The 25,127-nt window shown below is 39.6% G+C and overlaps 1 protein-coding gene across 6 annotated transcripts in view; it reads right to left on the bottom strand.

The window, feature by feature from the left end:
• Window positions 1-19,166, bottom strand: part of il1rapl1a (interleukin 1 receptor accessory protein-like 1a) — a 215,902-nt gene extending 196,736 nt beyond the window's left edge. For 3 of the 6 annotated variants that reach the window (XM_016673113.1, XM_016673111.1, XM_016673110.1), the window contains exon 1: window positions 17,597-18,476. The gene's annotated coding sequence lies outside the window, so the exon portion shown is untranslated. Of the gene's footprint in view, window positions 1-17,596; window positions 18,477-19,083 lie in introns of those variants that run through there. The other 3 variants (XM_007555524.2, XM_007555522.2, XM_016673112.1) reach the window with 3 other exon arrangements.
• Between the last annotated feature and the right edge of the window lie 5,961 nt (window positions 19,167-25,127).

Genomic DNA, 25,127 nt, shown 5'->3' on the forward strand with positions numbered 1-25,127 from the left:
CGGCTGAGCTTGTGGAGGTTGCTTAGAAATGGCTTCCTCTTTGCACTGTAGAGTTTCAGCTGGCAGCGGCGGATGGCACGGTGGATTGTGTTCACTGACGATGCTTTCTGGAAGTATTCCTGAGCCCATGCTGTTATTTCCTTGACAGTGGCATTCCTGTTTGAGGTGCAGTGACGTTTAAGGGCCCGGAGATCACGAGCGTCCAGTAGAGTTTTACGGCCTTGACCCTTACGCACAGCGATTGTGCCAAATTCTCTGAATCTTTTGATGATGTTATGCACGGTTGATGATGACAACTTAAAAGTCTTTACTATTTTACGCTGGGTAACACCATTCTGGTATTGCTGCACTATCTTTCCTGCCAACAATGGTGGAATTGGTGATCCTCTTACCATCTAGGCTTCAGAGAGACACTGACACTCTTAAGAAGCTCTTTTTATACCCAATCATGTCGTCAATTGACCTAATTAGTGTTAATTGGTCTTCCAGCTGTTTGTTATATGTTCAATTTCCTTCTTCCAGCCACTTAATGCTACTTGTCCCAACTTTTTTTGGGATTTGTAGACACTGTGAAATTTTTAATCAACATATTTTTCTTTTAAAATGTTACATTTACTCAGATTAAACTTTTGATCAGCCATCTATGTTCTATTACGAATAAAATATTGACATTTGCCATCTCCACATCATTGCATTCAGTTTTTATTCACAATTTGTTTAATGTCCCAACTATTTTGGAATCCGGTTTGTATTTAGATTTAAATGTCAGTCCAGTTCTGCCATCACTAAACACGGTCTTACCTATAGCAGATGTTTGTTTGTATAACTTCAGAGTGGACAGAGAAGCTTTTATAAGATTAAACAAGTTGTAAGATTTAAGGGACTTTCCAGTGTTCACGCTTGTTATCTTATTAATATAACTCAAATCTCCACAGTTTTATACCAGTTTATGCAAGTGTTATTTTTCTAAACACCAATTCACTTTTCAAAATTACATTAGACGCCAATTTAAATGTAATTCTTTTATTGATCTTACCTAAACTTTAGGTTTGAAGAGTTTTAAAAAGTGAAAGTAATGTAAAACATGAAACTGTTTTATTGATTTATATCGTTTTAATTTTGCATTAGTTTTGCATGCATCCTAAACATACTTTGGCATTAGAATGTCAAACAGAAGATACTTCTGTTTAAAGCTGAATTACAGATTCCCAGTGCGACTCCTGTCCACGCAACTGGACAGGAAAACAATATGGGTTAAGTTAGTCCTGCTTTTTGTAAGTTAGCAGGACTATAACGCGACCCAAGCCAAGTAATTTAAAATCATCTTTCTACACAACCTTCACCCAAACATTCCTACTGTTACAATAATTACTACTCCACTAATGGAGCCTTTTCCTAGGGTAAATATATAATATAATTCATTAAATACAGGAGAAGTGTGTGTGTCTTAGGAAGCTACCCTGGCACCTGAAAAACATACCAATGGTGAACGTGTAGTTGAAAACATTCCTGTAGAAATATTCTGATGCATGGTTTAGCTAAACAATTTTATGTATATAATCATCTAAAGCAGAACTGATACCGATATTAACTTGTACAATTACACTTTTGCGTTAACCATTATGAAAATTAATTTATTTCAAGTTACATTAAGAGAAGAAAAACACATTTTGGAACTAGATTTGACAAGCCATTAGCTCAACTCTGTTTCTGTCATGTTTGGTATTTAGTTGGATCCAAATGCAGGCAAACCATTGAAAAATTAAAAGATTGCATAAAGACTTACAATCATGGCACAAAGAGAATAGGATATGCAGCATGTAAGCTTAACGGAGGAATACGGCACTGAACAAAGGAAGACAGGGAGCTAAATACTGGAGCGAGGGTGGAGAAATGGCCTTGGAACCAGATGAGCTCAATCAGAGGGAATGTGGAACAGCTGCGTTAGAATTAGAGCAAGGAAACCGAGAGAGAAAACTAATTAACACAGAGGGAGCAGAACACTGATCTAAGAGAATAACTCAAAATGCGCAGAGCGCGAGAGGACAAAAACTCAAGACAAAATAAGTTATATGGAGAGACCTTGCAACGACCAAAAATTTCAAACAAAACCAAAGCAGTAGAGAATCATGACAATTTATCCAGAGACTTTTCACAGAAACCTACAGTGCCTTAAACTATCGCCACAGCCTAGCAAGTACATTTTCCGTGCTACTTAGGGGACTACTCCATTGTTTAGGTGTGTTTAGTTTGTATTCTTTAGAGTTAGTAACCAGATTTTGTGCAGCTTGTTCATTAATTACATGTCGGTACAATGATGGTGCCTGGCATTGATACTGGAAGCTGAAGACAACTAAAGAGGATAAACATACTAACCAGTAACCTTTAATGCTATTTTAAGTGTGATTGGAAAACTCTCAAATAAACAATATTTTTTGAACTTGATTGTCTATACAAAGATAATTTATTATGAAATATTTTGCTGTTAAGATATTTGACCCAGTTATTCAGATTCTAGATGCCGACTCATTTCCCATTTGAACTGTATTGTTACCCGCATGCATCTATATAAAACAGATATAGGAACTGTTGAATTATCCAGCAGGAACATTGAGACGGACAAATTTTGGTGATTGATTACGTAGGTGAACTCAATAAAACTTTAACTGAGAATATGAAGTCACAGAGTTGCATAAAACACTGGAAGTTATGAGTGAGCAAGCGGCAGAGGAAACATTGAGAATATGTAATAAACTCGAATAATTTAAAGTCGAGACGTCATCCGTGATGTACGCTCTAGGCGTCGTGAAGCACTTTGTTCAAATAGGAGAGGAAAATAAATCAAACAATGTAGTTTGCAGAAAACTCATCAAAGTGTGGGTTAGTCAATTGTACTGAAAGCATATTGTAGACCTGAAAAGATCTTCTTTCATAAAACAAAAATGCACACAAAGTAAAGGATGGATACGCGAGCGATTGGTTTTACAAACTCAGCAGGGACGGACGAATGGATTGCGGATGCGTTGGGAATGTTTAACTAACTGAGCATGTGCTGCTCTTATTTGCACTAAGCCGTAGTACTCCAGCCCCCCTGTGTGTGAATTACACTCCATAAGCACATCCCGATGACCTTCACTCCTCTCTCCTCCGCCCTCGTCTCTTCAGGCCTAGCCGTTTGCCTCGGCACATTACAAGTTTAATTATCTATGGTGTCTTGGAAGGCTTTACATATCCTTTAAACTTTTCCCATTTTTTGTCATGTTATAGCCACAATTGTCAATGCATTTCATGTTATTTGACAGGCAAGCACAATGCAGTGCATTATTGTGGAATGGACAGAAATGCGTGAGTGGTGTACAACATATTGAACAAAGTAAAACCATGAATCTTCATGCAGACCAATTCAATACGTCAGAATTGAAAAGTTCATTTACTATTTCATTCACCGTGCAGAATATTGTGAAGTTTTTTTACAGACTGATGTTTTCAAGGCTGTTAATTATAACAATTTCCCAGCTTATGAAAACATTTAAGACTGGAATATTATAGAAAGCCAATTAAAAACAAATCTATGTAAGCCTACCAATGTGGGCTTAGTAGAATATATGTGTAATATCTGCTTAAAGGTTATTTTCTAAAGGTACTTTTTAATCAGAGAACCAAGTTTAGTTTATTGAAAATCAGTACTTTGTTGCTTCATTTACATGGACCTTTCTGATTCTCTCTTTCCATTTCCGGATGATGGTTTAACTTTGAACAGCACTCAGATTTTCAAAACTTACAGTATAATGCTATAACTTAACCCCGCTTTAAATACTTCTAAAACTTTATGTAGGATCTCTCTGCTGTGTTTCGTATTCATGATATAGTTTGCTCACTGATATTCTTTTCACATTGCCTGTGCAATTTATTATAGACTCTACTTTCTAATTACGGCGTCTAATGGCATCCATATGCCAAGGAATTTACTTCGGCGTATCAGAGAAAGGGATACAAATTATCACATTATTTTAAATTTGTATTTGTTAAAAAAAAAAGTAGGATAAGGGTGTATGATAATAGATGTATAAATGTATATTTTCATCCCAAAGTACAATTATGCAATATTTATGTTTTACTGTCACATAAAATCCCATTGAAACTCACTGAAGTTTATTGGTTGCAATGTGACAAAATCTTTTCAAGTGGTGCAAAGCATAGCAAACAGTTATTACAAACACAAATTGTTGCCTTAGAGTTTTTCTGTCATTGGTTGGTTTGGATTTTAGAGTACTTTTTGTGACTTCACTTTTGTTTTTGCCAGTTTTTTTTGTTTTTTTTAATACTTTGCCTTTTTTCCCCAGGCAAAATCTGTATACCACACACTATGTACTTGGTTGTACTCTAAATTTATAAATGCAACATTCATTGTAAAAACTGTGGTTAAAAAAAAAAAAGACTGCTTCAAAACAATCAAAGAAAAAATGTTTGGCCATTTCAAATCTCAGAAGGGCTGTTGAGGTTTAATATAAAGTATCCACTTCATCTAGTTGTTTCAGAAGTAAAATCTAAAAGACTGGATAAAGACACACACACATACACACACACACACACACACACACACACACACACACACACACACACACACAGTCAGTATCATTGATTGTTCTCCAACCATAATGCAGCAGCTGTGGGCCTCAGAGTAGCATAAAGGCCCTGCAGGGAGCTGTCCAGTTATCTCAGATGGGATCTAATTACAGGATTTTTGTGAACAAACAGACAGTGCCGCGTTGGGTACGCATGGCTGAACGTGCGCATCCCTGCTGCGAGGTTGCTCAAGGTGTTCAAGGTTTGATTGCTGGTCCATCATGTAAATGGCAACAGCTCTTTTCAGCAGGTGTGTACAGCTACATCATTTTTTTCCCATTTTACTGACATGGTGTCAAAATCACTCAAAGTGGAGGGGATGTTTGGGTTAAACCTGTGTCTTCTCTCTTTTGTTTCTTGAAAACGAGGAAAAATAAAAAATAAAATTTGCACCAGTTTAAGGAAGGAGGGGTAAGAAAACGGGATAGCAGGAGGTGAAGGAAGAGAAAGAAAAGAGGCAGCAGGAAAGAGAGAGAGGGAGGGAGCGATGCATTGCAGGAGCTGCAGGACTAGGAGAAGTGCCAGATCACTGCTGGAGCCAAGAACAGGACTGACTGGGCTTGTGTGTCAAATTAGTGAACACACACACACACACACACACAAGCATATGTAAGATAAACAGACACATTGATGTCACTGACCTTCGGCAAACATGCACCAATGTCACAGCCTCAACAAACTGAGACATCAGCGGTCATACATCATTAAACCTCCTTACAGACGATCTGCTTTCATCCTTTAAAGAAATCTGCCCATCTGAGAGTTTTGACTCCAACATATCCTCCAACACGGAGGCTTTCTGTTGTTGCCATTGTTGCCATGTGTCTCGGTCTGTGTGAGCTCGATTGGAAGAGTGTTTAAAGACCTTTAACAGTTGGCTGGGACTTGGTTCCCACTCATTACCGGCCAATGGCGCTAATAGCCAGCATCCTGTACACAATCGGCTCCCAACATCAGAGACGGCTGTTCAAAAACAGTGCAATATTTATGGCAGTCCCCACTCCCTAGAGACTTGCTGCTCCATAACACAGACCACTGCAGCTGACAACATAAGAGGGTGGAGTGTTAGAGCTTAAGAAATTGTAGAAATGCTTCTAGCTCTCTTTTCCTCCCACTGCAGCTTTTCGCTCTGTCTCTCTGTTGCCAATTCTTCCATGACCTTGTCTATGATTTAGTCTTTCCTTCTCTTAAATCTGTGTCATCTCACTGGATTTCGGCAGCATGTGGACAAATCAGGGTACGAAAAAAAAATGGAGATAAAGTTTTTTTTTGTGTGTCCTGTCTGTTCCTTTTATGAACCGGCTGCCTTTAAAACAGATCCTAGCTCACAATTTCATTGCTGTGACCAAATCAAATACCTAAAACTGTAACAATTTTCCGGCATGTCACTGCCAGCTCTGGGATTCTCAGCATTCAATGTCTCCAAGGAATCCTATCCACAGTGATTCACTTTCTGCACCAATTCTACAAAAAAAAAAAAAAGAAAAAGAAAAGAGATGATTAAATTACACCTTTAAATGCAATCTCATCTTGTATGACAAGGCAATTTTCCAGAGCTAGTCTTGTGTGCAAAAAGTGTTATGTGTCAAGGAGGAAGACAGAAGAGTGTTTCTCCGTTCCACATTCCTGTGCGTGAGTTGAGCGTGCGCACGAGTTGCGACAGTTCATATTTTATCTCTCGTCCCACGGGATGTTGCTGAGATTTGCCCAGAACCAATGCAAAGTGACAGCCGAGAGAATGATTCCATTAGAACTGGTGTAGTCCAGCCTCCGCGTTTTATCGCCAGCATGTGATCAGGGCTGGAGAGATTAATAACAGCAGGGTCAAAAATGAGATCCGTTGAAGCTTGGCGTCATGTCTGACACAATTGCATTAGAAAAAAGCAAAATTGTCCTTAATGGGACTGGAATGCGTATGCATGGAGTACCTGGAAGGGCAAAGTGTCTTTCAAACAAAATGACTATATATGTTAACTTGGAAATCTGTAAAGGCCCGTATGACCTTGATTTTATCTTACAGGTTTTCTTTGTTCCGACTGCAACACCTCGCCAGATTTTTGACTTGTTAAAAAAAAATGGTTTGCATAAAATACACTTGCAGTGGATTTTTTGTCTACAGTCACTGTGGTGTTATCTGCCTCCATAAGTTTCAGAAAAGCCTCTTAGTTAACCTCAGTTTATTTCAATCAAGGGACTGAAGAACTTGACTGTTGACATTGAACATCAATTATATTCAAGAAGACACAAAAAAAGTTTTTATAGAAGAGCCTAATAAGCAATTTGATGATTCTTAATGGAAAACGACCACAAAGATTTGCTCACCTTGCCCAGAGAAGGGAGACCGACACCCTACTGAAGGAAGGTCTGGTGGGAAAGCAAGGAGTGCCTGCAGATTAAGCCTTGGCATTCAGGATTTGACTGGGTTCAACCTGAAAAACTATTTGGCTGCTCACATTACACAGGCCCACCAACTGTTGGGAGGTGCATTAAGGTCAGATGCAATTTGAGGGATTGTTCGAGTAAAGCCAGAGGCCTGGCCATAAATGTTGATTGCCAATGTCATAATCTGGGTCAAGGGACAATAAATGTCACTTCATTGGTGGGAAAGAAGGCAGAGATGCTGTTTCAGAGCTACCAACTAGAATAGTTGGATTTACCTCCACACACAGCTTGGGCTCTGGAACCCAATCACATAGACTGGAAGAGCAGCGATGGGCGAACGTGTGTTTATCCATGAGCATCCAGCTGAGCACCTGAGTGTTGGGTTCCGCCCTAGTGAAGCAGAGGAGGGTCGTTTCTTTGTGTCTGAGTCGCGAGGTGGATGGTTTTGAGAGTCGTGTGTGCTTATGCACCAATAGTTCAGATTGCCCCACCCTCAATGCTGCTGGATTGCTGTGTTTGTCGTTGGATGTCCATAACACTGATAAAGCACAAGGTTGTTCACAGATGTAATTGATTGTGTTTTTCTCTTAGATAAAGCCTTTTTGGTATAATAACTTGACAACCAGGACAAATTCTTCAAGGTAATATAGTCTCTCTTGCAACTGAGAAACTGTTTGAGCAAAAAAAGACAAAAACAAAAAAACACAAAGAGGAGAAAGACATTTTTGCAGATGCTGAGCTCCATTGAGGTAATGAAATGCCACAGATTATATTGTGCGAGGATAATGTTTGTGATCAATCTCATCAAAGATGTGCTCACATTTCCCACCCAACAATAAAGGCTATAATCCCAGAACTGAAAATGATGAAAAGCCTTTCTGAGACAATGTAACGGGGACCCATGAAACTGGTTTTACGTTTGTCAGCTGTCTGCAGTGGGTATTTGGAAAGCTTTTCCAGACTATTGTAATATTAAATATATAGAGCACTAATTTAACTTGACTAATAAACACAAAAGAATCAATGAATACTTGATATATTGATGTTAGATCAAGTATTCAAGAAGAATTGCTAATGATTATAAGCTCTGAGCTCGTAAACATGCCTCAGTCCGGGTATATCTTTGTGTTACATCTCAGCAGAAAATATTGTTAAGCTGTCTTATAATGTTTGAATACAGGCATTTATATTTTGAAGCCTATTTATTTTTGGTTGAACCATCTGATAAAATGTCATGATTTAACCTGGATTAAGTGATCTGTCAGATTAAGAATAAAAGTAAATCCCTCACAAAAAAAAAAAAAAAAAATTATCCAAGTTAGAGGCTCTATAAATATTCTCAAGCTGCTGTCATACTTCAAATCTTTCCATGCGCATAACAAAACAACTTATTATTGGTAAACGTGTAAGGAGATTATACATCATTTGGAAACTCTGGTTCTCTGGCATCATTCAAGTATTTGCTTGCATTGTTTGGTGTTTGTATTGTGATGAAGAGTGCTCCGTAAGTGCCCTGAAGGGGTCAGATAATGACTGGCTAATTTATCAGAATGTAGGTAGGGGTGCCATCAGCTGGAGCCACTTGAATTGAAATCTTCTGCATGGAGTGTCATTAGTGACTCACTGTTGCACTTGTATCTCTAACACTTGCTGAAATTCTGCAGCAGTGAAACATATTTACAATAAATAAAGCATATTTTGAGTTTATACAACATAAGTTCAGGACATGTGGACAACCTGACCTGATGACTGAACTGCATAAGCTGCAGTGTCAGAACCCTGGAAAGCGATGGAAGAGTATTATTGACTTTATTGAAATAAGGCAGATATACAACACCATAATGAGAGCATGATGGTTATTTGTAGATGTGATGGCCAGGATCACACTCTGCTTCTTTCAAGTCCCATATACTACAGATACTTTTCTTTTTTTTTTCCAAATAGCTGTGCAGATAAATTATATAGATAGGATTCTAAATTTCTGCTTGTGCATACTCTTTCCCTGCACTCGTCTAGTTTAATCCACTTTTACATACTAAATCCAAAGTCACAATAGGTTCATTGATTTCAACTACTAAAATGGTTAATAAAAGTATAAGGAAAACTTAAATGTTTCACTGTCATGTTCAAACCTCACTACCCATTTTCTTACACCCTTATCTCCAGCAAGACAAACTGTGACCTGTCCCCACCCTGGACAGGTCGCAGGGCAACACAGAGACAGACAGGACAAACAACTGTGCACTCACACCTTAGGAGAATTTACCTGACAGTCATGTTTTTGGACTGTGGGAGGAAGCTGGGATACCCGGAGAGAACCCACGCTTGCACAGGGAGAACATGCAAACTCCATGCAGAGAGACCCCGAGCTGGGAATCGAACCCAGGACCTTCCTATTGCAAGGCAACAAGCGCTACCAACTGCACCACTGTGCAGCCCCAAACCTGACCAATGCCATGATAATAAATTGTTTGATCTTCAAAACAAACAGAATGAACTAGTTGTCAGAGTGAATTACTAATCCTAAATAAGTGTCTGGCCTCATTTCCAGCAACCCTGTTTCACCTTTTTGACCTATATTTTTCCCACATTGCCCTCTCATCCTAGTCCTTCACTTATTTATAGGCGACATCTGACATTTTGGATGAATCCTCAGTAGATCCTCAACTGAATTTGCTCACTTGTAAACTGCTTTCGATATAAATATTTGCAAAGTGAGTGTGATATTATATTCCTGCACCTAAAATTACAAAAAAACAACAAATTGTATACTTTGTGCTTTCCTTCATCGACAATTAAATTCAAAGCAGAACAATACAATGATAGGTACTTCAAACACCAACATTTGAATATAAATGAATGACGTAAGTGACAATGTTACAGTTCACATTATTTAATGTAGTAGTTTAGTTGAACGTTACTAGCTTAATTAAAAAGTTCTTGACTGAAGTATTTTCACTGAAAGTTGAAGGATTATATTAAGTTCTTGTACTTTGGAGAAAGGATGTTTTTATACTGTGTGTGTGTGTGTGTGTGTGTGTGTGTGTGTGTGTGAGGGTTGCTCTGTGAGAATTTACCCCATCTATTCTTTTATAGTACCACACACATATTCAGAAGACAATGACTGAGATAGAGAGACGCTTGGCTATTAATTTCTGATAATCAGGTGAATTCTGATTACAGATACAAACTTTATTAATAATTGCCCTTGGAACTTAAGTTATTCACAGTCAAACCAAAGCCATTGTTGCACGGCACTGTAGTTAATTAAGCAGAGTTTTGTATTCACTTTATATTCTTGTCTTGATGTCAATCAACGAAACAAAAAGGAGTCAAAAGCAACTCTGTTCCAGATGCATGCGATTGTGTGTGTGCGTCTGCATGCTGGTAATTAATGAATTTGCACTCAACCCATCCCATAACCTCTTCTGCAGCATGGCCACAAATCACTGACCTGCTCCCGCTGCTCTGATCTTTTGCTCTCAGGAGCTTCCCCATTCACTCTGCACTCCACACGCGTGTGTTATTAAAACATGCTCAGTTGTGTTGGTGTGTAATTGAAGATTTTTTAAACTTGGAGCCAATTTGCCTGAAATAGCTCCCCGGCTCCCGCATCACAATGATTATTTCTAAACAAACCATGTTTAATCGACTGCATGCCTCTGCAGCTCTCTCCATCTGGAGGATGCTGTGTGACAGCTTCCCTTAAATTACAAATATCAATCTGCCACAGTGGGAGCTCAGCTGCCAGTGGCCTCAAGGGGGTCCACGTCAAAGCAACCAGCCTTCAAAACAAAGCCATCAAAAAAGAAAAAAAAAGAAGAAACAATCCTTGGCTTTCAAGATGCTTTGGCTCCTCATCTGTTGTCACCTGATCACAGTTCTGCTAAAAAACTGACCAAATCCAAAAGCGTGAAATTATGATTTAATGGCATAAAAAAAAAAAAATCTACCAATAAAATAATACACAGCACAGCTACACAGATCTGGTTTCTGTATGAAGGCTGACCTGAAGTTGGCCCAGAGTGTGCTTCTGGGTCAGCTCTGTGGGGCTCCACCCAGTTCTTCCCCTGCGGCAGGGACCGACAGACGTTAGCACCGAGGGCTCCCAATCTGCCGTGTGATCAGGGACTCTCCCTGAGCGAGTTCTTTCCTCATCACCGGCTGTCTGCCCACGGGGAATACCAGCACTTACACTCCAACCACCCGCTTATTGATAAACCTCACTGCAGGATTGCTTTCTCCTCCTTGGGAAAGCAATGGGTCTGCAGGGTGGCCTAATTCAATCAATGTTAGTAGGGGGGCGGGGGAAACGCACGTTGTCCGTCAATTTGGTAGGTCTAGTTCTGGGCACATCTGCCGTATATTCTATGAAATGAAGTGACCAACAACAATGGGCCCCGCTTAGCATGGGTAGTCCCCAGTTACCCTCTGCGAGCTCCAGCACGCTAACCAGTTAAAGACATTTTGATATACACTCAAGATCATGCACATTCGTAGATATTGTGCAACAGTAATCACAGAAAAGCATCGGAGTCAATTATTGGGTTCACAGAAGCTGTCACAGCTCCCCCAGAGTTAATTTGATTTCCTCTTGGGCGGTGTATCAGTTCCCCAGCTGTGTTTATAGCAGACACGGTGAGCAGTCTGCACACACTATCAGACATTATGTCTTTAACCCTGTGGACTCTACACTGTATCACAAAAAACTAAATGCTTTAATTGAAGAAAGTTGTGAGAATAAAAGCCATACTGGCAGCATACTGGAAATGCTGCCAGTATGGCTTTTATTGATGCAATGATGTCTACTCTTCTTAATATAGAGCAGTCGCATATTACACTATGGTTATTGTGCTGTTTAACAGAATGCCGATGCCCATTTGGTGCCAAAACAGCCATAACCCATTGAGGCACGGACTCCACTAGAGCTCAGAAAGTGTGTTGTGGAATCTGGCACCAAATGTTTACAGCAGATCCTTTCAGAGTAGTAAGCTGTAGTTGAGTTGATGCCTCCATGGATGAGACTCGTTTACCCATCACATCCTACAGATGGCTGATGGGACTGAGCTCTAAAAGAGTTGGACTTCCTCTTGTGCTCCTTGAAGGAGACGGGGGTATCATCTAAAACTGTGTTGTCATGTTATTCCCTCATCAAAAACATGCCTGGAATGTTGCTTTGATTCTTTCATGCATGTTTGAGAAAACCTTGAATCTCCCATTCGGGGTGCCTAAACACTTGTTCATACAAAGTGCCACCAGTTTCAACACAGCTTCTCCTTGAAGGGGCAATATCCAAGTGAGCTTCTGACCCACAGACCACCCCTTCCCCATGCTTTCCCCCACTCAGCTCCTCCAGACTAGCGGCAGCAGCAATTAGCAAACAGCTGGTGGGGCTGCAAGTCTGCTAGGCTCACTATGCAAACTACTACTAGAACGGTTGTAAAGTACATAACAAAACGGCACAATTCAGACGCTGTGCTGAAAGCGAAGTGTCAGAAAGATCAAGAGATTCTTAAAGAAACAGAGGTCAATTTCAAGGTGTCAATTTTGTTATAAGTTAAAAGGTTTTGTGCTATAAATTTTGTGCTGAAAAACATACATTAAAACGGTCGCTGAACTATTTTTTGCTTTGTGGTATCAAGTGCCCAACTGCAGTGTTGCAGTCAAGCCTTGATGATTTCATGCCTCTCAATGCTCAGTCTTTTTCCAGCTCAGAAACTATTTTGTCTCACGTGCCAATCTCTAAAATTAAGCTTATTCTTCGACCCAAATTTGCTTCTAAGTCATAAAACTACACATAGCTCATTATGGTTCATAGCTCAATCCTGAATAGGAAGAGAACTTGGAAAGGTTTTCCTTTGTGAATGAGCCAATGGGAGATTTTGTCACGTGAAACTATGGGTCTGCAAGAATTATACAATTAATCAGGACAGTATTTTAACTTCTGCAATTAGGGGAACACCAGTAACTAGCGGACAATTCAACCCTTTCTAAGAAAAGTAATAATTTAGATGTTGCTTCCTTGTTTGGTAAAACTTTTTGCAAGCTAACAGTACAAGTGTTATAATCCTTCGTGGAAGTATGAACGGTTGATTTGTTCGTGCAACTATTTTATTTTTTTTGTAATTGCTAATCTGTGAGCCACCTTGTGCTTCCATTTCCTTGTTAACTTTATGTTGATTCTCCTCAGGGACAAATAAAGAATCATTCTGTACTAAACTAAATTATGTTTCATAACAAACATGCATGTGGTGCATACAAAAACTACTTTTACAGAGTGAAAAAAAAACTGGTCCATGCAAATGGATTCCTGTACAATTTCTGTCTTTCTGCTAATTTTGCTGAATACGTTTTCTCAAGTGACCAACCACAACAGCAAGGTAGGTTGCCATGGGATCCTTTTCTTCTGCTCCAATTGTCAGCTTCAGTCTGGCTCCACCATGTACCTTTGTTATTTGCCACATTAATCTCCAATGCCTTTACAACTAAATGGTGGAGTAATGGAGGGGGTACGCTGGTTTGTTTTGTTGCTTCACTAATTAGTAGCCAACTGGGCCAACAGGGGATTAACGTCATCCTGGTTCAATTTGTACCACAGCAGAAAGGAGCCTTGCTTGGTTTGGGACTTTGGTACAGAACGCAGTCATTGGCTGAACACATCTGTGAAGCAAATATTTACAAAAGCCTTAGTCCATCTTGTTGTGGAGGTTTACCGTTTCACTGTTGTAGCTTTTCTAACCTTCTTACATTGCTCCCAAACATGCGTCATATCATTAGTGCATACCCATCAAGTCTCTTGTATTGGCCAGGAAACTAACATACTTTAACCCCCTTTCCTGACCTCCTACTGCATTACTATTTTCATGTAAATATCCAATATCATAATAATAATGATGATAAACATTCCTGTCCCTCTCCAAACTGAAATCTTTCACTAGCCTCATGAGAACTGCCACCCGGGTTGCAGCAGGAGCCGACAGCAGGAACAAACAAGGTTTTCCACAAAAAGTGTTGGTCTAAAAAACACTGACCGGGTGAGAATGTGTGCCCAGGACCACAATCAACCAGCAAGAGTGTGTCATCGAGTCGTTTTAGATGTTTTTCAGTTTTTTAAGACAAATTATATTAGCACCAATAAATTCACACAGCTTCATGTCCAAGATCACAATAAAGGTTAAATCACACGCAAGTTTTGCATGAACGACTTTGTTTCACTCAAGGAAATATAGATATGGTTGAATATGTAAAATAAATAAATGTTTTTTGCTGTTCCCTATTGCGTTTTCATTTAGGCTCCGCTATGGAGCTTGTGTAATTAAGAATATCCACGACATGTCAGTGTCAACGCGGGTAGGCCTTTCAGAGTATGAGCACCTAATTGTAGTTTGTAAGTGATCGACATGTAGTTATGTTAGATTTCTTCTAAACCCGTCTTAAAATGTAAAGGATACTGGACCTCGATCGGGCTGGTGGAACGGCGGGAAAACTCCCCTTATTTTTAAATCCAAAACTTGTTTGTGGCATCAATTGCCAATCATTTTTTCCTCTCTGTGTGCCTCGTAGGTAAAGTACCTCTGAAGATCTTTTTTGCTTGCCCCATTGACAGAAGACGGTCGCGTATGCATTTTTCTCTCGATGTTATCATGTTAACATAGTTTATAGCTTCCAGCTGTAGGTCATTATTTTGGTCAGGTGAGTGGCTGCGGGGACAGGAGGAGGAGTGTCTGCTACTGGAAGAAGAAGCGATACATTTTGGAAAATGAGAATGGGTCAGTTTGTATCAGCTTCGACACAAAACAGTGCCCTTGAATAATTAACTGTTTCAAGTATCCATTGTATTAAAATGTTGAGTAATTTCACAACCGCAGCATGTTGTAGATAATTTACAGTAAAATAATGTATGTTGTGATATAATGACATTCAGCTATGAGCATTAAAGACATCAAAGTGAGCCCTCTGTGTAATAATAAGTTACCTAATTAGATTACAAGCTCACATTTTAAGGGTTTTGCCATTTCAACATTGTTTCTTCCATAAAGTCTGTTTTCACAAATGACCCGTCAACGAATTCTGATTGCGCACACACAATGTCATAACAGAGACAAAAACAAAACAAAAAAAACAAAAAAAAACACAAACTTGTACCAAAAAAAATTATGTACACAAGTTAGGCCTCACATTGAGACCTCCAACATGTGAAGCAAATAAAAACCGTCATTTCATCATGACATATTTTGCATCAAGTAAACATTTAGTCTTCAAAGTTGATGTAAGAAGCAGGTGAAACAGGAATTGTTGGGACCACATATACTGCATTTCACAAGGACTGCTCAGTCAGCAGTGTTCAGTGTCCAACAACGAGTTTCAACTCCCTCCCTCAGGACACAAAAGCACATTAGTGAAAAGCAATAGGATAAAAAAAAAACTAATTTATTTTCCATACAACTGGGTTTTTAAATCAAGGATATGTGATTGTCATTTTCCTGATTTCACTGAAAAGCCACATTGTTTAATCAACTTTGACACTTTGGATGAAACCTTGTTCTAAACAAAGTTTTCCAGTAAGGGTCAATAAACAGAAAAGTCCAAGAGGAAATTTTATTTACTGGCAAACATTGTCTTTTTTTTCCACTGAATATTGTCTGCCACAGAGGTTCAACAGATTCCCCACATCTCGATTCAATCACATCTGTAGAGGTTGGCTAATAAACACTCAGGGCTGAAGAGACCCAACATGATGCTGCTGAATACTCCAGGTCACTTTCAGGGCTCTAATGAGGTCCAACCCTCTACAGGTCAGGCCTTTCCAGCAGCCAAAGTGGGACAAAACACACTAATAAACAGGTAGTCATAACAATATGTTACTTTATCAAAAAAGAAACACACACACACACACACACAATATATATATATATTTTGCGATCAGCATCAGATACTCGCATGTTTTAATCTTTAGTCTTGCAGCTCAAGCATTTTAGAGACGGATTCACGGCAGAGTTACCGCAGCACCAACTCCACAAAATGAGGCCAGACTCGAACAAAGGAGCTGTCTGTTTGAGCACCACGGACAGTTCCTGTCATCTTCCTTCTGACTAGGCGCTGCCGGCGGGAGCGACGAGCTGCCAGTTATCTGCCGCACTTTGCAACATCAGACACAAGCGACTTTGCGAATTCATTAACGACGGGCTCTGTGCTCCAAGCAAAGCAAAGAAAAGAAGAAAAAAAAAACAAAAAAACCGCACTAATCATGTTTTAGAGAGAGAAGACATTTTTCACTCATGATTTTTGTTTTTAAAGCTGATAACAAAGCTAGTTGAAGATGTGGCTCACCTCTAAGTGGCCCCTGAAAGCGCAATTAGATGTAGGCCTATGACAAGCTTATAAGGAAGGGACGGGTGGAGGGAGGGGGGGTGTCTGTCAGGTACGATTAACCGGGTTTATGCCCGAGCTGGGTGTCTGCTAACATTCACAGTTTTGGTTGAGTTTGACTTTTTAAACAATGTGAACGGCATTGGCAAACCAATGTAAGCGAGAGGCAGCGAGAGACTTGACTCGTGCGCGTTGGCTCGGTCAAAGCACGTGCTCGCTGACGGACAGACCACCCGCAATTTCCCTGAACCGGGCTTGAACAAACGCAGCCTTAGAAACAACGAGAAATGCGGGACATCAGCAGAAAACACACAATCCCCGTCCATCGCTCCGATCCCCTGCGTCATGCGTCGGTATTCCTACGGTTCCACCCAACGGACCGCCTGGCTGTCATCCTCGGGGGACTGGTACAGTAGATCGGGATAAGCCTGATCGGTTGCTCCGACATGATCACATTTCTGTTGTCCCTTTCATTCCCTACAGGACAGAAATCCGTACGACTTTTTTTCTTTTTTTGTTTTTGGTGGTTATTTGTAACAAGTGACGCAAAGCCTCATCCAGTCCTTTCAAACTGCATCACAAACACACACACACACTCACAGAGACACACACATAAGTTTTAATGCGTGTGTGTTTTTAAAGAGTCTGCTTTGTTGCTGAACCTGCAGCTCATATAAAAGAATGGATTGTGTGTGTGTGTGTGTGTGCATAATAAGGCTTGCCTTCGGGAAGAGCTTCCGTTTCGCTTACACCTTTATCTAAATCCTCTCCTGAGTGAGCTCCAGTGAGCCCGGCGGCTCGGTGCATGTACGAGACACCGCACTGCAGAGGGCTCCTCCGGAATCTCCATGATTGAGCTCAGGAAGCTCCAAACAGTCGCTGAAATTTCACTCGAAAAATAATCCAATTCTCGGGACATTTGTAACAGCCTACAGATTATTGGCGCCGATATCATCTGCCAGGTGCTTAAGTTCTCCTCTCCGAAGCGTCAGACTGATTACGTTCCCCGCACCTCCATCACCGTTTTGTTTTTATACCAACTTCAATTGTCCGAGAGAACCTCAGAGTGAGACAGGAGAAATGCGTCGTGTGGAATAATCATAGAATCAGTTTTGGGTTTTTTTTTTGTTTTTTTAAATTACGTTTGAAAACTTTGCCAAATTGCACCATAATACGTAAGTAAGACCAGAAGAAGAGGAAGAAGCAAAAACTGGCCTACCTTCAGTTCTGTTCCAAAATGGTTCGACGCCGAGTGTCAGTCAGCGGGGACGGCTCTGGACATCACAACTCCCGGTCAGTAGAGAAAAAAACCGTGCGCGTACAGTGGCTGCAAGCTGGAGGTGATCTGCGTTTCTGCGAGGTCACCCATTCAGCCAATCGTCCGACTGTAATTCAAACAAGAATGAAGATTTGTATGTGCTTCCGTCCCCCTTTTCTTTTCTTCTCTTTTTTTTGAGGAAAAGAAAAGTGCACTGGGCGCTTTCTAGCGCAGATGTCACTTTGCGCTCTTGGAGATAAACGTAAAAACCGATGAAGGGATGGGGGGGGAGATATTTCTAGAACCTAAGAAAGATTATGACAACCTCACCCCCTTTCTTTTTTTTCAAAAGACAACAAAAAAAAAACATCTAATAGCTGACTTTTACGCTATCTCGCCGAATTAGAAATCCACTCTTGTGTGCTTCCTGAACACACTCGTTGGTGCGATCCCCGTGGACGCGAGAGAGGTGGTGGGGAGGGGGGGAGGGGGGAAGAAAAAGAGAAATGTATGGATATAATCGCCAGATCCAGTGTGTGTGTGAGGGGGGGTTCCCTCTACAGCTCCAAATGCTCACGATGAGAGTAGTCTCTCCCTGGTCCTAGTGCACCACACACCGTCCCTGCTGGTTCTAACGCACGCCGCCGCTGCACCTGCAATCTGTCATCCCCATCGATTAAGCAGTGAAATGGACGAGGGGAAAAGAAATTCCAGTAGACATCTATAACTCAACTCAGAGCCCCGACGCTGAACAGAGAGCGGATGGACGTGCAGAGCAGCTGGTTCTCACTTGTTGTTGGTAGGATGGAGAAGATTGAAAAGCGAGAGAACGAGGGAAGAGAGAGAGAGAGAGAGGGAGGGATAGGGGGGTGAGAGCAAAACGGAGAAAGAAGGGTAGGGGCGGAGCTTGATATAAAGCAAGATTTAGATTTTTTTTCCATATATTTTTATTTTCAAAATGCATTTCAGAGTGCCATTAAATAGTTTATGTATTTTGGTACAAAAACTCGTTTTATTCGGTGAATTCTTTTAATTTTTGTGATCGTGACTTGCAGCTAATAAGCACACAAGTCTGCTTCTCAAAATTGTAACTATATTACACAAATAAAAAGGGATTTTAATGATAAAACAAAAGTCCAATGTTGTGGTCATGTCAGTTTTTTGTTGTTGTTTTTTAAAGCAGGATGTTCACAGAGTAATTCGTCCAAGCATAGGGAAGATGAGTTGAAAGGAAAAAGTATAAAAGTATGTAGGTAACAGGATGGAATAAGCCTTGAGAAAATAAACAATTCAAGCTAAAAAAAATAAAAAATAAAAAAGATTTGGGGGAAATTACAAAGGCATGGATTTGAAGCTACAAGTGTCGTCATATTTGTTGTTGGCAAAAACCCAAATCTAGATCAAACATTGGTTGAAAAATTAAAACTTTAATAAAATAATAAACTTACAGAGACGGAAGAAGCATTTAATCACGGAAACGCATAGACAAGTTTAACCGATGCGCACATATACTGAGGCAGGGGTGGAAATGACAAAGCAATCAGGAGAATTAATCAGGGCCAAATGGGGAACAGCGGAGAGGACAATCAGCTGGAAAGGAACAGCTGTGAAGGGGAGCATACAGGCAGGATGAGGGAAAGTGAATGAAAAATACCAGAGAGGATCCAAGACACAAGAAAACACGAATAACAGCAGAGAAAAAAAATCAATGAAGTCCAAAAACCCGGAATAAATAAATTAACTCAAAGGTATGGACATATGTGGCAAGACCTAAAGAGTGTAAATAAATAACAAGGAAATTGTTCAAGAACAGAACAGAAAAATATCGCTTAGAAACTTAATAAGAAATGAGCTGATCAGGCAAAACATTAATGACAATAGTAAAGAAACTTAAATGATCAAAGTACAAACATCAATAACTAAAAACACAAACACCTCACTGATCATGACAATTCTCTATATCCAAAGTATTGTCAATATGAAATTCAGGTAAAGTGAATGTGATTCAATCAGTCAATATTTATTTGTAAAGTCAATTATTGTGATATTTTCCATCTGAGATTACTTAGTTGTAAACTACTAAAATAGTTAGATTGTTGTAGGATAATCATTTAAAGATGGGTGATGCTATCGATGTTTAGTTTAGCTGTGCTGATTGAAGTCAGTTTTGGATCCCAACAGTCTTTGCGATTTTAGGCACATTTTGATGTGGAAAAGCCCACACATCACTTTGAGTTCATGTTTTTTTTATTCATGAACGCCAGAACGGTGAGTTACACACAGCTGCAATTACACACAAAATATGTTCAACTGAAACTAAAAGACTGCTGGGTTTCGGACAGACTACACGGGACATCTGGATCTGTGGAGAAAATACCTCCAATCATTAGGCAGTACAGAAGTCAGTTACCATGGAGACTCTGGTTGCAGGTTGGTGGGCAGTAACCAAAGAGTTACTCTGATTTTTTTTTTTTTTTTTTTGGGGGGGGTGGTTCCCATTTTCATTTTACACTTTTTGGGTTGTGGACAGCATTGCTGCCCTCCCAAGTGTTGCTTAATCTCCTAATGTAATAAATGAGGCACAATGAGGCATCAATCATGTTCTTAACATGAGAATTATTTAAAAGCTTTAAGTTACAGCCAAAGGTCATGTCTATCATCTGTGGGTAATTATACATTTTTCCATCTGGGTTAGACAAAGATACCAATACGGATTTTATTTAGGGATGTCAGAGTAAATAGGATGAATTTAAACACAGATAGTAACTCTCAGATTATAATTTCCTTCCTCTTGACAGTACAACTTTGTGCTCTTCTGTGATGGAAGATTAAAAACGAAAAAAAAAAAAAAAAAAAAACGAAATTTGTCCGGCAAAAACCTAACGAAAGAAGTCAAGTTTTTTTTTTCTTCTTCTTATCTGTATTGCTTCAACTGCATTGATGCGTTTATTATGTGTCACCATGAGGACACATGCCTTACCTTGTCAAATCTTATCAGAATCTGTGTCCTCTATAAAATAGATGAGGAAGTTGAGCGCTTCCTTGTATAACCACTCTCGCCAAGGGCCCAGGAAACTAGTCACAGACGTTTCTGCCTCCACAGTTTTTCTTTCAGAGCGTGAGTGGGTACCTGACCATCATTCCGCCTGCAGAAAATATACAGGCTGACTGATATGACACAAATCCTCCTCTTCTTTCGTCCTAGGAAAAAAAAAAACTAAATTCACTCACTCACTCACTCACTCACTCACTCACTCACTCACTCACTCACTCACTCACTCCTTTCGTATTAGGTGGATAAATGGTCCACGAGTGATGCCATAGAAACTAAGAGATCACATGACTCAATCACATCTCACTCCCACACTTCTTCTTCTCTCTTATTTATTTATTTTATTACCAGCAGCTGCATTGTTCAGTCTCTCTCTCTGTCTCTCTCTCTCTCTGTCTCTTTCTCTCTCTGTCTGTGACAAAATGCTCGCTGCTACATTCGGAAATGTTTCATGATTTCAAACCGGGATAATCTCCACTTTAATAAGCGATATCTTGATTCAGAATCATTTCCCAATTTCTACCACCGTAAGAGGAAAAACTCTGCAGTTAGATGTTATCAGATAAAGAAACAATTATGCGTTAGCTTAAATTGAAAACTGTAGGGCAAAATTAGCTGTAGGCCACACAAGAACAACTGCAGCAGTTGATTTGTGAGTTCGCTCCACTGATTGTGTTTATAAATGGATTCTATCTGAAATGTTGTTTTTCTTTTTTTTTTTAAGGGAACATGAAATGTTTCACTGCACATATTTTTGAGTTCAGACGGTGTGAATCTGCCAGCGATTCTTCAATAAACTAAGTGTACTTGCACTGATGATTTATCAGTCGAAAGTGTGAATCCTTGTGTCGACATCAGAGCCTTACACTTCCATTTACATGTGCATCTCTAATATATTAGGCTATCAAAAACTCATACAAAGTCACTTGATTAAAGTTTTTTCATTGATATGACTGAATTTTGGGGTTTTATGTTAGCTGTAATAACAGAAGTATTTTAACAGTGCGGTGTGTGTGGTGAAGCTTTGACTTCAGCCTCAGTCGATGTCTCATGTTTCTCTCTCAAATCTTTAAATTGGCTTTGCTTTACAATCCTCTCATGGTTGCAATTATCCATATTGCTCGCACAGCCTTTTCAAACACACTTTTTCTTTTCTCAGGATTTTCTAATAATTTGCTAGGATGCATCACTCTGTGAACAGCCAGGTTTTTTTTTAGCAATAATCTTAGTTTTTTTTTTCTCCTTGTGGATGGTGCAATGACTGTCTTCTGGACATCTGTCAAATCAGAATTTTTCTCTGTGGTTGCTGCAACAATTACATAACATTTTATTTTCTTTTAAAAAATGTAATGTTTCAAGTTTCCTAATAATCCTGAATTTGAGGATTTTATCAGCTGTCAGATGCAAACACATGAACAAATAAAATAAACTCCTCAAACATAAAAACTGGAATGAACAGTCTCGTCATAACACTTTTGTCATTTTTAGTCCTAACAACGCTCAGCCTCCATCTGCAGGATCTTTCCACCTGTTTAAAGGAAGTTGTTCCTCTCCACTGTTGCCACATGCTTGTCCAGGAGGACGCATGACTGCAGTATCAGTGACTTACTAAATGAAATCTGCTGTGCTATTTTAGACAAATTACCTGTTCGACACAAGCTGCCGGTACCGCACCAGTAGGACTGAACTGGGCTATGTGTAATGCAAACACGTCTCATGTTCCATCACATATACATGTGAAGAATAAGTGATAAAGGAAGCCTGTCTTTTCACCTGATTTCCTCCGGTGAGGGTTCACAGAGGGCGAAAGATAAAAGACGGCCTCACCCAAACCCCCAAATAAATCACTCTGGTGGAAAGGGAGGCTGGGGCTGCTGCTGCCTAGCAGCCAAAAAAAAAAAATAAAAAAAATATCACAAAAATCAATTTCTAACTTGATTCTTTCTCTGCGGAGTTCCCATGGATTTTGTTCTCTTTGTACAAGTGGGGATTTGTTTCTCCAGGTGAAACGGCTTCCTTCACAGTAACGTGCAATTATTTGGTGATGTTTTGTTTAGGACACAATGTAAATAACTGGCCTGTGTAGGCTGTGCCCCACCTCTGGTCACCCTATACGGTCACCCTATACAAACTTGAATGGTATAAAGTGGGTATAAGAAACAGGAACCCGACACCTTTCTTCTTTATTGAAACTCACAGTTAAGTAGCTGATTCTGGTCTGCTGACGAAAATTCAACACTTCCAACCTGAAGGGCAATGGTCTAAAACTAACTGGGTAAGGATACAGACACATTAAAATCCAACCTCACTACCTTTATACACAACCATCTACTTGTTGTGTACAGTAATCTGTTTTGTGAGCTTCTATGGGCAATAGTGCCGTTTTATAACACAGTATTCGTGTTCCTTGAACTTTACTATTGTAAATTTAGAAAGTTAAATACAGGTGCATCTCTGTAAATTGGAATGTTTTGAAATATCTTTCTAGTTGTTAAACAGCTGCATTTAGTCCCACTGGGTGCACCAAACCCTGATTCTTGTGTCATCAGATGAAAACATGCGTTTTTGTTGAGAAAACAAAAAGATCAGTAAGTATTCCAATTGTTAGATAAAAGACCAATCTACTTTTATGATGACCAACTTTGCATACATGGAGCAGATTTCCAATCAGACTTGCTGCTTCCTCAGTTTTGAGCTAATTTTTTTCTCGTGGATTTTAATTTTGCCTCCCAGCAAACACACATTGGAGATGGACAAACGTACACACACACACACAAGCAGATGTTTCGCAGAGTGTGCTGACTGATACATGCCCGGTGCCTAATTGCAGGTTTATGAAATCTGCAGGTTTCGGGTGCCAAGCAGCTTCCAAATAGATGCCAAGCGGTTGCCGTGACAGCAGGTCGTGACCTTCTTGTAATTGTAGAGATGAAGCCATTTTCCCTTGCTCATCTGGTATGCAGATTTGTGCCAGCACAAACCATTGGCAGCAGGGGAAAAGAAACGCAGTCAAATTAAATAAAAACAGCATAAAGGGAAAAGACAGAATATTGATTCTGTTTTTATAAGGTTTTTCTTTCTTTCTTTTTTTTGCCTGGACAGTGTAATCAAATAATACTGATGCTGTCAAAACACAGTACCAATCTCTATCCTTGAAAAATAATAGTTTCCCAGTCAATGTGAAGAAAAAGATATTTCTCTGGTATTAAAAAAACCTGAACTTGTGCATCCTTGTCATTATTTAGACAGTTTCTCTTGCGGATGCTGTGATAAGCTCCGAGGGTGACTGGAAGCAAGCCATCTTGATCAAAGCAGCATATTTCCACACTACAGTGCCATGACCTTTGAAGCTGACTGGCTAGCTCTGATGTCATAATCTGAAAAGGCATCAGTGTCAGATTTTCACTTGATCAGCCGGTAAAAGTTGACATCGGTCAAATTGTGGTGATTTTTTTTTTTTTTTTCCCCCTTTTGCCAAACAAGGCAGTAAAGACTATGTTGGAATACAAAGCGGATTCAGATTGTTTGGTGCTGTTTCTTTTGAGAAAAAGGGAACATTGTGAACATTTTTCACCGTCTCAATGACCCCAGTGCTGAGAGCTGCTTTCATAAAGTACTTTGTGGTCAAAGAAGTGAATGCTTGTTGAAATAGTTTTGTTTCAGAAGGAGAAACTGTTCGAAATCTCGGACAGGTCCAGAAAGCAAAACTTGGTTTCAAACACTCACAAATCAGCAAATGTAAAACTACTGGATGTGCCGAACAAAGCATCATGTCGAAAAAAAAAACAACAAAAAAAAAAAACATGAAAAAACATTTTATATTTTTATATATAAATTTGCAAATTGTATTGAAAAAAACCCACCGATAACAATTTCACATAAACGTATTATTTGTTTTGCATTAAAATGAATATCATATCTTGGTGCAACACAGAGAGTTTATACTGTACAGGAAGGAAAACCATTTTTATCGTATCGTCTTTTTGGCATGATGATTACGTCTTTTTAAATGACTTTTGAATTCCAGTGTTTGTGTGTTCTTCCGTCAGCTCAGAGACATGTTAGCACCATTTGTTAGTCTCATTAGGTGTTCCCATTTCATCTGAATTATACATCAAGCAGCCAATCGAGAGCCTGCATGTGGAGCCGCATGGGAACATCACTGACAATTCCCAGTCAAGGCTTTTCCTTTTAATCAGAGGACTCAGGCAGGATCTGCATTTTTCTATGTAAAGGATGGAAAGATGGAGGAGTATAGAAAGACAGCGAGATATGAGGAAGTCTCATAAGTGGGACAATGTTAAAAGTTTACATGTTTGCAACATGCGGCATGTTTGATGCAAAGCGTGGCACTAAAGAAAATACATTTGTCTGTTTTTTTACAAATGCAGCTTTTAAGGTTAGCTGTTGATTCATGTGTATTTGGAGACTTCATATTTG

The sequence above is a fragment of the Poecilia formosa genome, unplaced genomic scaffold (genome assembly GCF_000485575.1).
Source record: "Poecilia formosa unplaced genomic scaffold, Poecilia_formosa-5.1.2 Scaffold70, whole genome shotgun sequence".
Taxonomy (NCBI): Eukaryota; Metazoa; Chordata; class Actinopteri; order Cyprinodontiformes; family Poeciliidae; genus Poecilia; species Poecilia formosa.